This window comes from Aotus nancymaae, unplaced genomic scaffold, assembly GCF_030222135.1.
Source record: "Aotus nancymaae isolate 86718 unplaced genomic scaffold, 86718_ANA_hifiasm-v0.15.2.pri h1tg000007l, whole genome shotgun sequence".
Classification (NCBI taxonomy): Eukaryota; Metazoa; Chordata; class Mammalia; order Primates; family Aotidae; genus Aotus; species Aotus nancymaae.
This window is the reverse complement of record NW_026988418.1, coordinates 32,349,513-32,361,587: the sequence shown is the minus strand read 5'-3', so window position 1 is coordinate 32,361,587 and position 12,075 is coordinate 32,349,513.

The following is a 12,075-nucleotide window of genomic DNA, read 5'->3' as shown; positions in this document are numbered from 1 at the left end:
CTGCTCAATGAAATAAGAGAGGACACAAACAGATGGAGAAACATTCCATGTTCATGGTTAGGAAGAATTAGTATCGTGAAAATGGCCATACTGCCCAAAGTAATTTACAGATTCAACGCTATCCCCATCAAGCTACCAATGACCTTCTTCACAGAACTGGAAAAAAAAAAACACTTTAAACTTCATATGGAACCAAAAGAGAGCCTGCATAGCCAAGTCAATTCTAAGCAAAAAGAACAAAGCGGGAAGCATCACACTACTAGACTTCAAACTATCCTACAAGGCTACAGTAATCAAAACAGCATGGTACTGGTACCAAAACAGAGATATAGACCAATGGAACAGAACAGAGGCCTCGGAGGCAACACAACATATCTACAACCATCCGATCTTTGACAAACTTGACAAAAGCAATGGGGAAAGGATTCCCTGTTTGATAAATGGTGTTGGGAAGACTGGCTAGCCATGTGCAGAAAGCAGAAACTGGACCCCTTCCTGATACATGACACTAAAATTGACTCCAGATGGATTAAATACTTAAACACAAGACCTAACACCATAAAAACCCTTGAAGAAAATCTAGGCAAAACCATTCAGGACATAGGCATAGGCAAAGACTTCATGACCAAAACACCAAAAGCATTGGCAACAAAAGCCAAAATAGACAAATGGGAGCCAATCAAACTCCACAGCTTCTGCATGGCAAAAGAAACAGTCATTAGAGTGAATCAGTAACCAACAGAATGAGAAAAAATTTTTGCAGCCTACCCGTCTGACAAAGGGCTGATAGCCAGAATTTACAAAGAACTAAAACAGATTTACAAGAAAAAAAACAAACAAGCCCATTCAAAAGTGGGCAAAGGATATGAACAGACACTTTACAAAAGAAGACATACATGAGGTCAACAAACATATGAAAAAATGCTCATCATCACTGGCCATTAGAGAAATGCAAATCAAAACTACATTGAGATACCATCTCACGCCAGTTAGAATGGTGATCATTAAGAAATCTGGAGACAACAGATGCTGGAGAGGATGTGGAGAAATAGGAACACTTTTACACTGTTGGTGGGAGTGTAAATTAGTTCAACCATTGTGGAAGACAGTGTGGCGATTCCTCAAGGACCTAGACATAGAAATTCCATTTGACCCAGCAATCTCATTACTAGGTATATATCCAAAGGATTATAAATCGTGCCACTATAAGGACACATTCACATGAATATTCATTGCAGCACTGTTTATCAAAGACCTGGAACCAACCCAAATGCCCATCAATGATAGACTGGACAGGGAAAATGTGGCACATATACACCATGGAGTATTATGCAGCCATCAAAAACAATGAGTTTGTGTCCTTTGTAGGAACATGGATGAACCTGGAAAGCATCATTCTCAGCAAACTGACACAAGAACAGAAAACCAAACACCACATGTTCTCACTCATAGGCAGGTGTTGAACAATGAGAACACATGGACACAGCAAGGGGAGCATCACACACTGGGGTCTGTTGGCGGGAAATAGGGGAGGGACAGCGGGGGGGTGGGGAGTTGGGGAGAGATAGCATGGGGAGAAATGCCAGATATAGGTGAAGGGGAGGAAGGCAGCAAATCACACTGCCATGTGTGTACCTATGCAACAATCTTGCACGTTCTTCACATGTACCCCAAAACCTAAAATGCAATGAAAAAAAAGAAAGTTCTAGAAGGGCAATCACACAAGAAAAAGAAATAAAGTGTATTCAATTAGGAAAGAAGGAATTCAAATTGTCTCTATTTGCAGATAACATGGTTGTATATTTAGAAGAGTCCATCATCTCAGCCCAAAATCTCCTTAAGCTGATAAGCAACTCAAGCAAACTCTCTGGACACAAAATTAATGTGCAAAAATCACAAGCATTCCTATACACCAATAACAGACAAATAGCCAAATCATGAGTGAACTCCCATTCACAATTGCTACAGAGAATTAAATACCTAGGAATACAACTAACAAGGGATGTAAAGGATGTCTTAAAGGAGAACTACAAACCACTGCTCAAGGAAATAAGAGAGGACACAAACAAATGGGAAAACATTCCATGCTCATGGTTAGGAAGAATCAATAATGTAAAAATGGCCATATTGCCCTAAATAATTTATAGATTCAATGCTATCCCTATTAAGCAACCATTGACTTTCTTCACAAAATTGGAAAAAAAAACCTTAATTGTCATATGGCACCACAAAAGAGCCCACACAGCCAAGACAATCCTATGAAAAAAAACAAAAAACAAACAAACAAAAAAAATAAAGCTGGAGGCATCATGCTACCTTACTTCAAACTATACTACAAGGCTACTATAATCAAAACAGCATGATACTGGTACCAAAACAGAGTTGTAGACCAATGAACAGAACAGAGGCCTCAGAAATAATGCTACACATCTACAACCATCTGATCTTTGACAACCCTGACAAAACAAGCAGTGTGGAAAGGATTCCCTATTTAATAAATGGTGGTGTAAAAACTGGCTAGCCATATACAGAAAGCTGAAACTGGATCCCTTCCTTACACCTTATACAAAAATTAACTCCAGATGGATTGAAGATTTAAACATAAGACCTAACACCATAAAAACCCTAGAAGAAAACCTAGGCAATACCATTCAGGGCATAGGTATAGGCAAAGACTTAATGACTGAAACACCAAAAGCAATGGCACCAAAAGCCAAAATTGACAGATGGGATCTAATTAAACTAAAGAGCTTCTGCACAGCAAAATAAACTATCATTAAACTGAACAGGCAACCTATAGAATGGAAGAAAATTTTTGCAATATACCCATCTGACAAAGGGCTAACATCCAGAATCTACAAAGAACTTAAACAAATTTACGAGAAAAAAAATTCCCATCAAAAAGTGGGCAAAAGATATGAACAAACACTTCCCAAATAAGACATTTATGCAGCCAACAAACATATGAAAAAAAGCTCATCATCACTGATCATTAGAGAAATGCAAATCAAAACCACAATGAGATACCATCTCACATAAGTTAGAATGGTGATCATTAAAAAGTCAGGAGACAACAGATGCTAGAGAGAATGTGGAGAAATAGGAACACTTTTATACTGTTGGTGGGAGTGTAAATTAGTTTAGCTCTTGTGGAAGACAGTGTGGCAATTCCTCAAAGATCTAGAACTAGAAACACCACTTGACCCAACAATCCCATTACTGGGTATATACCCAAAGGATTATAAATCATCTGTTATAAAGACACATGCACATGTATGTTTATTGTGGCACTGTTCACAATAGCAAAGACTAGGAACCAACTCAAATGCCCATCAACGATAGACTGGATAAAGAAAAAGTTGTACATATAAACCATGGAATACTATGCATCCATAAATAAGGATGAGTTCATGTCCTTTGCAGAGACATGGATGAAGCTGGAAACCATCATTCTCAGCAAAATAACACAGGAACAGAAAATCAAACACTGCATGTTCTCACTCATAAATAGGAGTTGAACAATGAAAACACATGGACACAGGGAGGGGAACATCACACACCGAGGTCTGTTGGGGGTGGGGAGCTAGGGGCGGGATAGCATTAGGAGAAATACCTAATGTAAATGATGGTGTGATGGATGCAGCAAATCACCATGGTACGTATATACCTATGTAACAAACCTGCACGTCCTATACATGTACCCCTGAACTTTAATAATAATAATAATAATAATAAAGAGTCAAATTAACCCACTGGCAAATAGAGAAATTGAGAAGTTGGGCTTAAACTGAGGAGGCATTGAAATATTTAAATATAGCAGGGCATTAGTAAATTTAACCATGTGGGGCCTTGCCCTTGGTCACTGAGAATTGTGACACTGGGAGATTATAAGCTAAGACTGTGCAGATCTCTGTGACTGACTTTGATTTTATTTAAGAAGGCACAATTGAAGAATCACATTATAGAGGAAAGAGAACAGCACCTTAACATAGGCAGAGTTTCAATACACAGGCTTTTTGACATCTTGGTGGGCAGAACAATTTTTTCTCTGCATTTACTGAATTTCTAAAAGTCTGAACTTTTAAATTCTAAAGGCAGCTAAGTGCCATTGAGGATTACTGAACACTGATGTGTTTGTGTCAGGTACAGGGAAGGAATGCAGGTTCAGGGGCTCCAAATTCTGTTCTTTATGTAGCTTTGATCATGGTACCAAGCTAAGTGGGAAACATATCTAAACTCTAGGATTCATTTAGGTTGAATGAATCCTGAGTCATCATCTCCTCTACCAAGTCATCTCAGGTTAGCTCTCCGCTTTGTTGGTTACATAAGCCTAGACTATGACTTTAAAGTGGAGACTTATACTATGGTATTGACAACAATACTGTGTTAATTTCTGTTAAGTAATAATTAGTTGACATCTTGAAAGAAATGGCAGATCTTCTTGCATTGATGTGGAGAAATAATTCCATGAAATTTTTGCAAACCCATGAGCTGAGAAGAAATGTATTCAGAATATTCAGCCTTTACAAGTCAAGCTTGTCAAACAAATCAAAGAGGGACAGACTGTTATAAAATATTTTTATTTCTTATTTCTGACAGAACAGTAACAATGGAAAAAATAAAAATTCAAAACAATTAAAATGTATTAAAAAACATGATAGTTTTATTATCTCTGGGTCAGTAAGGATGATGAAATGTAAGGGATGGAAAAAGACAGTTGAGATTTTAGAAAGAAGACTGGGATTGCTTCTCTGAAGGGGACCTGGAAAGGTAAGACATTAGGTGGAAAATGGCAGCCATCTTGGTGCTCACCGGGCCCGCAGAGCTCAGGATTCAGAAGCACCAATAGCATTTAAAATGCAGGAAGCTGTGTGTGATTTCCCAGCATAAACAAAAGTGGAGAAGACAGATTTCAAGTGTCAAGGACTTTAATAGCAAGAGGCAGTGGTAATGACTGCTATGGCACAAGACAAAAAATGCCTGCTCATCAGAAAAGAGTGGCGTCTATATCACCAGACAAAACATACAACATTATCTCCCACTCCTAAGTGCTAGGAATTTAGAAGAAAATGCAAATAGATTTTGCATATGCCAGATGGAAAGGGAAGACATGTCTAATAAGATTTGATGACGGAAACTGCCACTTGTGCTCAGTTCCAATGTCTTTGAAAGAGGGTAGGAATGTCTCAAATGCTATTCTCTGACAGTTGAGCTGGTTTGCAGACGTAGATCCTTCCCCCAACTTTCCCTCTCTTCATGGCAAACATAGTGCTACAAATGAACTTATGAGAGATTTTTCTTTAGTTAAAATTTTATAGGCTGTAGCCTTCCTATAACTGACATTAGCTGACATGCAACCTGGCAAAACTCAAAGCCAATATTTCTCTGTATGTCTCCTTTTTCCCTCAGTTACTGAATATCTGCTCTCATTTTTGTCAACAATTACATGGACCTGGATAACACAGAGTACCAGGTTTTCAGAACAATATTTCTGTAGAGGCTAGATTTAACTTGAATTCTTAAATTTTATAAGATGGGGTTGATGTTATAACAGTCTTTTGTGTCCAAAAATATTAGAAAAGTCATGGCCTATGAGAGGTTTTAGTCTGGATTATTTCCACTTTGAACATGCCTCAGAAACTATACTATTCAGCAGAAGATAGCCCAGGTAGCTATCTACCCAATCTCAACTCCACACAGTCCTCAAAGTGGGGATGCCTCTGAGTCAGACTGAGCAGGTAAAGGAAGTGACTGATGATGACCAAATATATTTTGCACTTTATTACGTCTTAATATTTAAAGAAAAAGAGATGTAATTATTGGACTTCCATTTTTACTCATGTTATTCATAATAAATTATTTTTATTCAAATTTACATTTTTTAGGATTATTCCTAGACAACATGGCTAGATGTAAATCAGGATGGAAAATTAAATAAAATATATGCTCTACTCAGGATTAAGAAGGAATTCCAAGTTAATTCAATTCTGCCCCATTTCAGGGTCTTCTAGAGGGCAAAGCTAAACTGCCCACCAGTTGCCTGGAAGGATCACAAAGGATCAGTGGTCAGTATGGTGAGGTGACTTCATGAAGGTAATAGTGTGACCATCCTAACCTCCCACTAATAAACTGGCCACATCAATAATTGACCATAACTTAATGGATAGTCTCATTCAGAGAATAAAAGTCTGGTGGGTACACACTTATTTCACATTCCAAATTTTTCAGAGTCAGAGTGGAAAGCAGAGAAAATTTTTACTCAACTCTCTTCAAAGGAAAGCTTTAGAAGAAAGCCTCCAAATTTCTCTCCAGCCCGAAGGAAAGAGGAGTGACTTACCTGATTCATCAGTTAGGGAAAAAATGCTCATCTCAGATTTTCTGTTTTGCCTCTAAGGCCTACAGTTTGGGCGATCAGGTCAAATTCAAGGAAAGTAGAGGTCTATCTGGCTGCAAATTTATAATAATATTCCTTAGAAAATTTTGATTTCTTTGTTTATTCTCTATGCCTTATTTCTCAACTGAATCCAAATTCAAGAGGCCAAGACAGAATTTTTTTGTTTGTTTGTTTTTGAGACAGAGTTTCAATCTGTCACCCAGGCTGGAGTGCAGTGGCACCATCTTGGCTCACTATAACCTCTGCCTCCCAGGTTCAAGAGATTCTCCCGCCTTAGCCTCCCAAGTAGCTGGCCAGGCAGGTGCCACCATGCCCAGGTAATTTTTGTACTTTTAGTAGAGATGGGGTTTCACCATGTTGGCCAGGCTGGTCTCGAACTCTTGACCTCAAGTGATCCACCCACCTCAGTCTCCCAAAGTGCTGGTAGGGTTTTTATTCCACTAAAACCCAAACTAGGACAAAACTAAAAATTTGGTCTTCCTGGTGAAACTTTCAAAGATTTGAACAAATATCAGTTGGCTGGGCAAAGAAATAGGTTGTTGTTGGTGGAAGCAGGAATTGTCTAGGCTAAGGGAATAGTATTGCAAAGGCATGGCACAGAGAACATAAAATACAATAATGAGTCACCCGAGGACAGGAATATGTTCTGAAAAATGCTACATTGGGCAATTAAGTCTTGTACAAACATCATAGACTGTGCTTACATAAACCTACACGGTATAGCCTGCTAGATACCTATGCTATATAGTATAGCCTATTGTTCCTAGACTACAAACTCGTATAGCATGTTATTGTACTGAAAACTGTAGACAAATATAATTGGAAGTATTTTTGTATCTAAACATATCTAAACATAGAAAAGGTACAGTAAAATTATACTACAAAAGATTTAAAAAATGGTACAAAAGGTGGAGTGTGAGTGGCTTATAATGAAACTGAAACTGTATACAGGAGAAACACTGTATATAACGTAGCTATGAATTTAAGACTTTTGTCCTAAGGCAGGTTTGCCAGATTAAGCAAATAAAAATATAAGACTACCAGTTTAATTTGAATTTGAGATTTAAAAAAAAACGATTTTTTTTTAGTACAAGTATGTGCCATATAACATTTGTAATATATGGAGCATACTTACACTGAAAAAGTATTCATTGTTTATTTGAAATTCAAATTTAACTGGGTGGCCTGTATTTTATCTTGCAACTTTTCCTGTATTTTATCTTCACAGGATTTTCTAAGGAAAATGGCAAAACACTGAAGGCTTAAAAATGTTGAAGTAATACGATAAGAAGTTAGAGAGAAAACTAGTCATGCAGCAAAAGACAAATTTCTCTTTCCAAGTGTTCAAGTTTCTTCAGAGCCACTTTTCAATATGGCTTCAGCATAAAACCAGTAATAATAAAAACCTGCCATATTTTGCAACACATGATAATACTGTAAATACAGCCTGATGAAGATAAATTACGGTCTCAATAATACAGCAAACAAGGCTGACACATAATAAAAAATAGGAATTTGGATTATCTCTCTTGGCATTCATGTTCTGCAGAGAAAAAGGCAATGCACAAAAGTGACTGACAACAATTTCACTTGCAAAACTGAGCACACCTAGTTGGCCCCCTTTGAAATCTAACTTCCACTCCTCCCAGTCTTCTACAAAACCTGAGTTTATTGTGCCTGACTTTTCAGAATGCCATGACTTCTGCTGAGTTCATAGCCACCTCACTCTGACTCACAGCAAGGTGTATCAAATGAACTGACACTGCGATTAGTAAAACACGATCCATCAGGGGAAAACAGCATCCCATGCTACCTGCAAAAGAAATGGGCACATTGCCAGGGAGCAGAAACTGTTCTCCTTATTTCATATGTGCTTTCCCCACACAAATTCTTATCTTTAATGATGATTCCATGTGTTTCCTAAATATCTCTGTGCTCCTTTGCTGTAACCTTTTCCCTGGGAGTTCTCTCATAGAGCAATTGTTAGAATTCTAATTGCAGCTCTCTAGGACTGAGTAATGGTCAAATTGGAATGAGTTGTTCTCACCTAACGATCAGCCAATTTATGAGCTTGCAACTGTGTGAGTACACGTATCACTAGGAAACCAGTCTCTCCATAGGAGTTCAATACCATGAGTGTCAGGGGCAATGTTAAAATGAAAGAGAAAAGGCCAAGGATAAAGTTTGAAAAAGCACTTGACTTTTATTTTCCCTCCACAGAACCAGAAATGTGGCTGCAGTATTAATAGGCATTTTAAAACACCTTTTTACCAAAAATTTTTAACATGTGCTATTGCCAACGTTCAATCTGTCCCTTCAGTCCTAGCCTCAATATTACAAAAGTGAAACTGAGGTATAGGAAATCTGACCTGGGTAAGTGGCTACAATCACTACCTTTTGGGCCAATGCAAGACCTTACTAAGTGAAATAGCATTCAGCAAACCAATATCAGCACTGGCTAATGTTTGATGAATGCTTACCATGTACCAAAACTTTTATTAACACTTTAATTATAACAATCTAGTACTCATAATAATCCTAGAAGGTGGGTAGTATTATTCTTACTCTTTTACAAATGACAGAATTGAAATATTGAGAGCCAATGTCACTTGGCTTGAGAATGGCAGACTGAAAATTCAACCCAGGCAATTTTACTCTAAAGCTACACTTTTAACTACTATGCCACTCTTTTTCTGGGGGTGAAGCACCATTTAATAGTGGAGAAAACTGTGTGGCCTACAAAATAGGAATGTAGATTAATGTGGGTTGTTTGCCTTGGTAAGATGTTCATGTCTAGCAGTCTTCTCAATTTCACTTTGCTGTTTCATGATTCTGGGTAACTTTACAAGGATTCATGATACATAAAGAATAGTATGTGTGACTGTAAACAATACTTGTGCAAAGCAATGATCAGTTCTGTGATTTGATTTAGTCTATTTCCATTCATTTTTCCATTCAACAATCATGCATGGAGTGCCTACTGGATGAAATGCACATCTTTGGTTATCAAGACGTTGTTTCTGATAAGAAGTGCACAATGTATAAGAATATATACATATGCAAGAAATAGTAATCACAATGGCAATGAAATCTACTCAGTTGTGTGCTAACTTTTAATGCTCCATAGAATATGTAACTCTGTGTTCCTCAAATTTCCAGCCTTTCTCTTTTACCTGGCCACTCAAGACTTTTCTGCCTCCTGTGAAACATCTCCAAAGATTCCTGGAAATAGCCAGTGGGTGGTACTTCTAGTACATAAACTGATCTATCAGCTGCAGGGACTTCATTGTAGACACATTGATAAAGCCAGCCACAGGAAGAGAGGAATAACATTGTCTTGTTCTTATAAAATTGCTGGTGGGAACTTCACTGTGGTTACTGTTGATGTTGGTTCTAAGCCACTCCACTTTTCTATGCCAGAGTGGGGTAGGAAAATTGCCTCTGCTTTTATCTTAGTTGAATTTAATCAACAAGGTGTCTGAAACAGAGCCATTGATGTCCAGGTTCTCACAGACTTGGAGAAAAACAGTCTCCAGCCATGACTTTTACTCTTCTCTCTAAAAAGCGAACAAACTATTCAAGAGATTAGGCAGGAATATATGCTCCATTGTTTTTCATTTCTGTTTGCCTCTCAAAAGCTTGAAACAACCAATGAAATAAAAATACAGTCCAAGATGGCTGATCACTAGCAGCTCAGGCTTGTAGCTCCCAGTGAAAGCGCAGAGAACGAGAGGACGCCACACTTTCAGACGAATATTTGTTGCTCATGGACCAAGAGAATCCCAGTGGAGGAGCCCCACGGGTCGCCAGGGCAACTCTTGTGGCAGGCGCGGCAGTTTTGCTGGTGCCTTAGCGCAGCAGTTCTTGGTGCAGAGTCCGGAGATTCCTGGGCAGAAAAGCACCATCAATCTAACACCGCTGTTTTGGCCGGCGCAGTGGATTGCTCAGATTTCGGCGCTGCGAATCGACAAGTTGGACGTCCGCTCAGAGACTTAGTTAGAAAGTCGATAATTACAAAGACGACAAAGGGATAAATATATAATGAAGGGAAGAAATCAGCCTAAAAAGGCAGAGAATACTCAAAATCAGAATGCCTCTCCCTCTACAGGGGATCACAATTCCTCATCAGTAACGGAACAAGGCTTAATGGAGAATGAGTGTGTTCCAATAACAGAAGCAGGTTTCAAAAGGTGGGTGACAAGAAACTTCTGTGAATTAAAAGAACTTGTTCTAACCCAATGCAAAGAAACTAAGATCGTTGAAAAAAGATTTGATGAAATGTTAACGAGAATGGACAATTTAGAGAGGAATATAAGTGAATTGATGGAGCTGAAAAACACAACAGGAGAACTTCGCAAAGCATGCACAAGTTTAAGCAGTCAAATTGATCAAGCAGAAGAAAGGATATCAGAAGTCGAGGACCAGCTGAGTGAAATGAAACGAGAAGACAAGATTGGAGAAAAAAGGATGAAAAGGAATGAGCAAAGTCTCCAGGAAATATGGGACTATGTGAAAAGACCTAATTTACATTTGATAGGTGTACCTGAATGTGACGAAGAGAATGAATTCAAGTTGGAAAATACTCTTCAGGATATCATTCAGGAAAACTTTCCCAACCTAGCAAGGCAGGGTAATATTCAACTCCAGGTAATACAGAGAACACCACAAAGATATTCTTCAAGAAGACCAACCCCAAGGCACATAACTGCCAGATTAATTAGGGTTGAAATGAAGGAGAAAATACTAAGGGCAGCCAGAGAGAAAGGTCAGGTTACCCATAAAGGGAAACCTATCAGACTTACAGCAGATCTCTCAGCAGAAACCCTACAAGCCAGAAAAGAGTGGGGACCAATACTTAACATCCTTAAAGAAAAGAACTTTCAACCCAGAATTTCCTATCCAGCCAAACTAAGCTTTATAAGCGAAGGAAAAATTAAATCTTTTGCGAACAAACAAGTACTTAGAGACTTCACAACCACCAGGCATACTTTACAAGAGCTTCTAAAAGAAGCACTATACATATAAAGGAACAACCAATATCAGCCTTTCCAAAAATATATCAAAAAGCAAAGAGCATTAACACAATGAAAAATTTACACCAACTAAGGGGCAAAACAGCCAGCTAGCATCAAATGCCAGTATTAAACCTATATATATTCTAATTGGATAAAAATCCAAAACCCATCGGTATGCTGCATCCAGACCCATCTCGCACGCAACGATACACAAAGACTCAAAACAAAGGAGGAAGATTTACCAACCAAACAGAGAGTAAAAATAAACAAATAAACAAAAAGCAGGAGATGCAATTCTCGCCTCTGATAAAGTAGACTTTAAAGCAACAAAGATCAAAAGAGGCAAAGAAGGACATTACATAATGGCAAAAGGATCAATGTAACAAGAAGAGCTAATGATTCTATAGATCAACGAGACAGAAAATTAACAAGGACATCCAGGACTTGAACTCAGACCCGGAACAAGTAAACTTAATAAACATCTATAGAACTCTCCACTTCAAATACACAAAACATACATTACCACCTCACACCTATTCCAAAAGTAACTACATAATTGGAAGTAAATCACTCCTCAGTAATCACATAGCATTTCATAGGTTTAAATGAAATATTGCTTGGCTGCTTGTTTGTTATTTTCTTCCCTTATTCCTTCCTGTCTACATC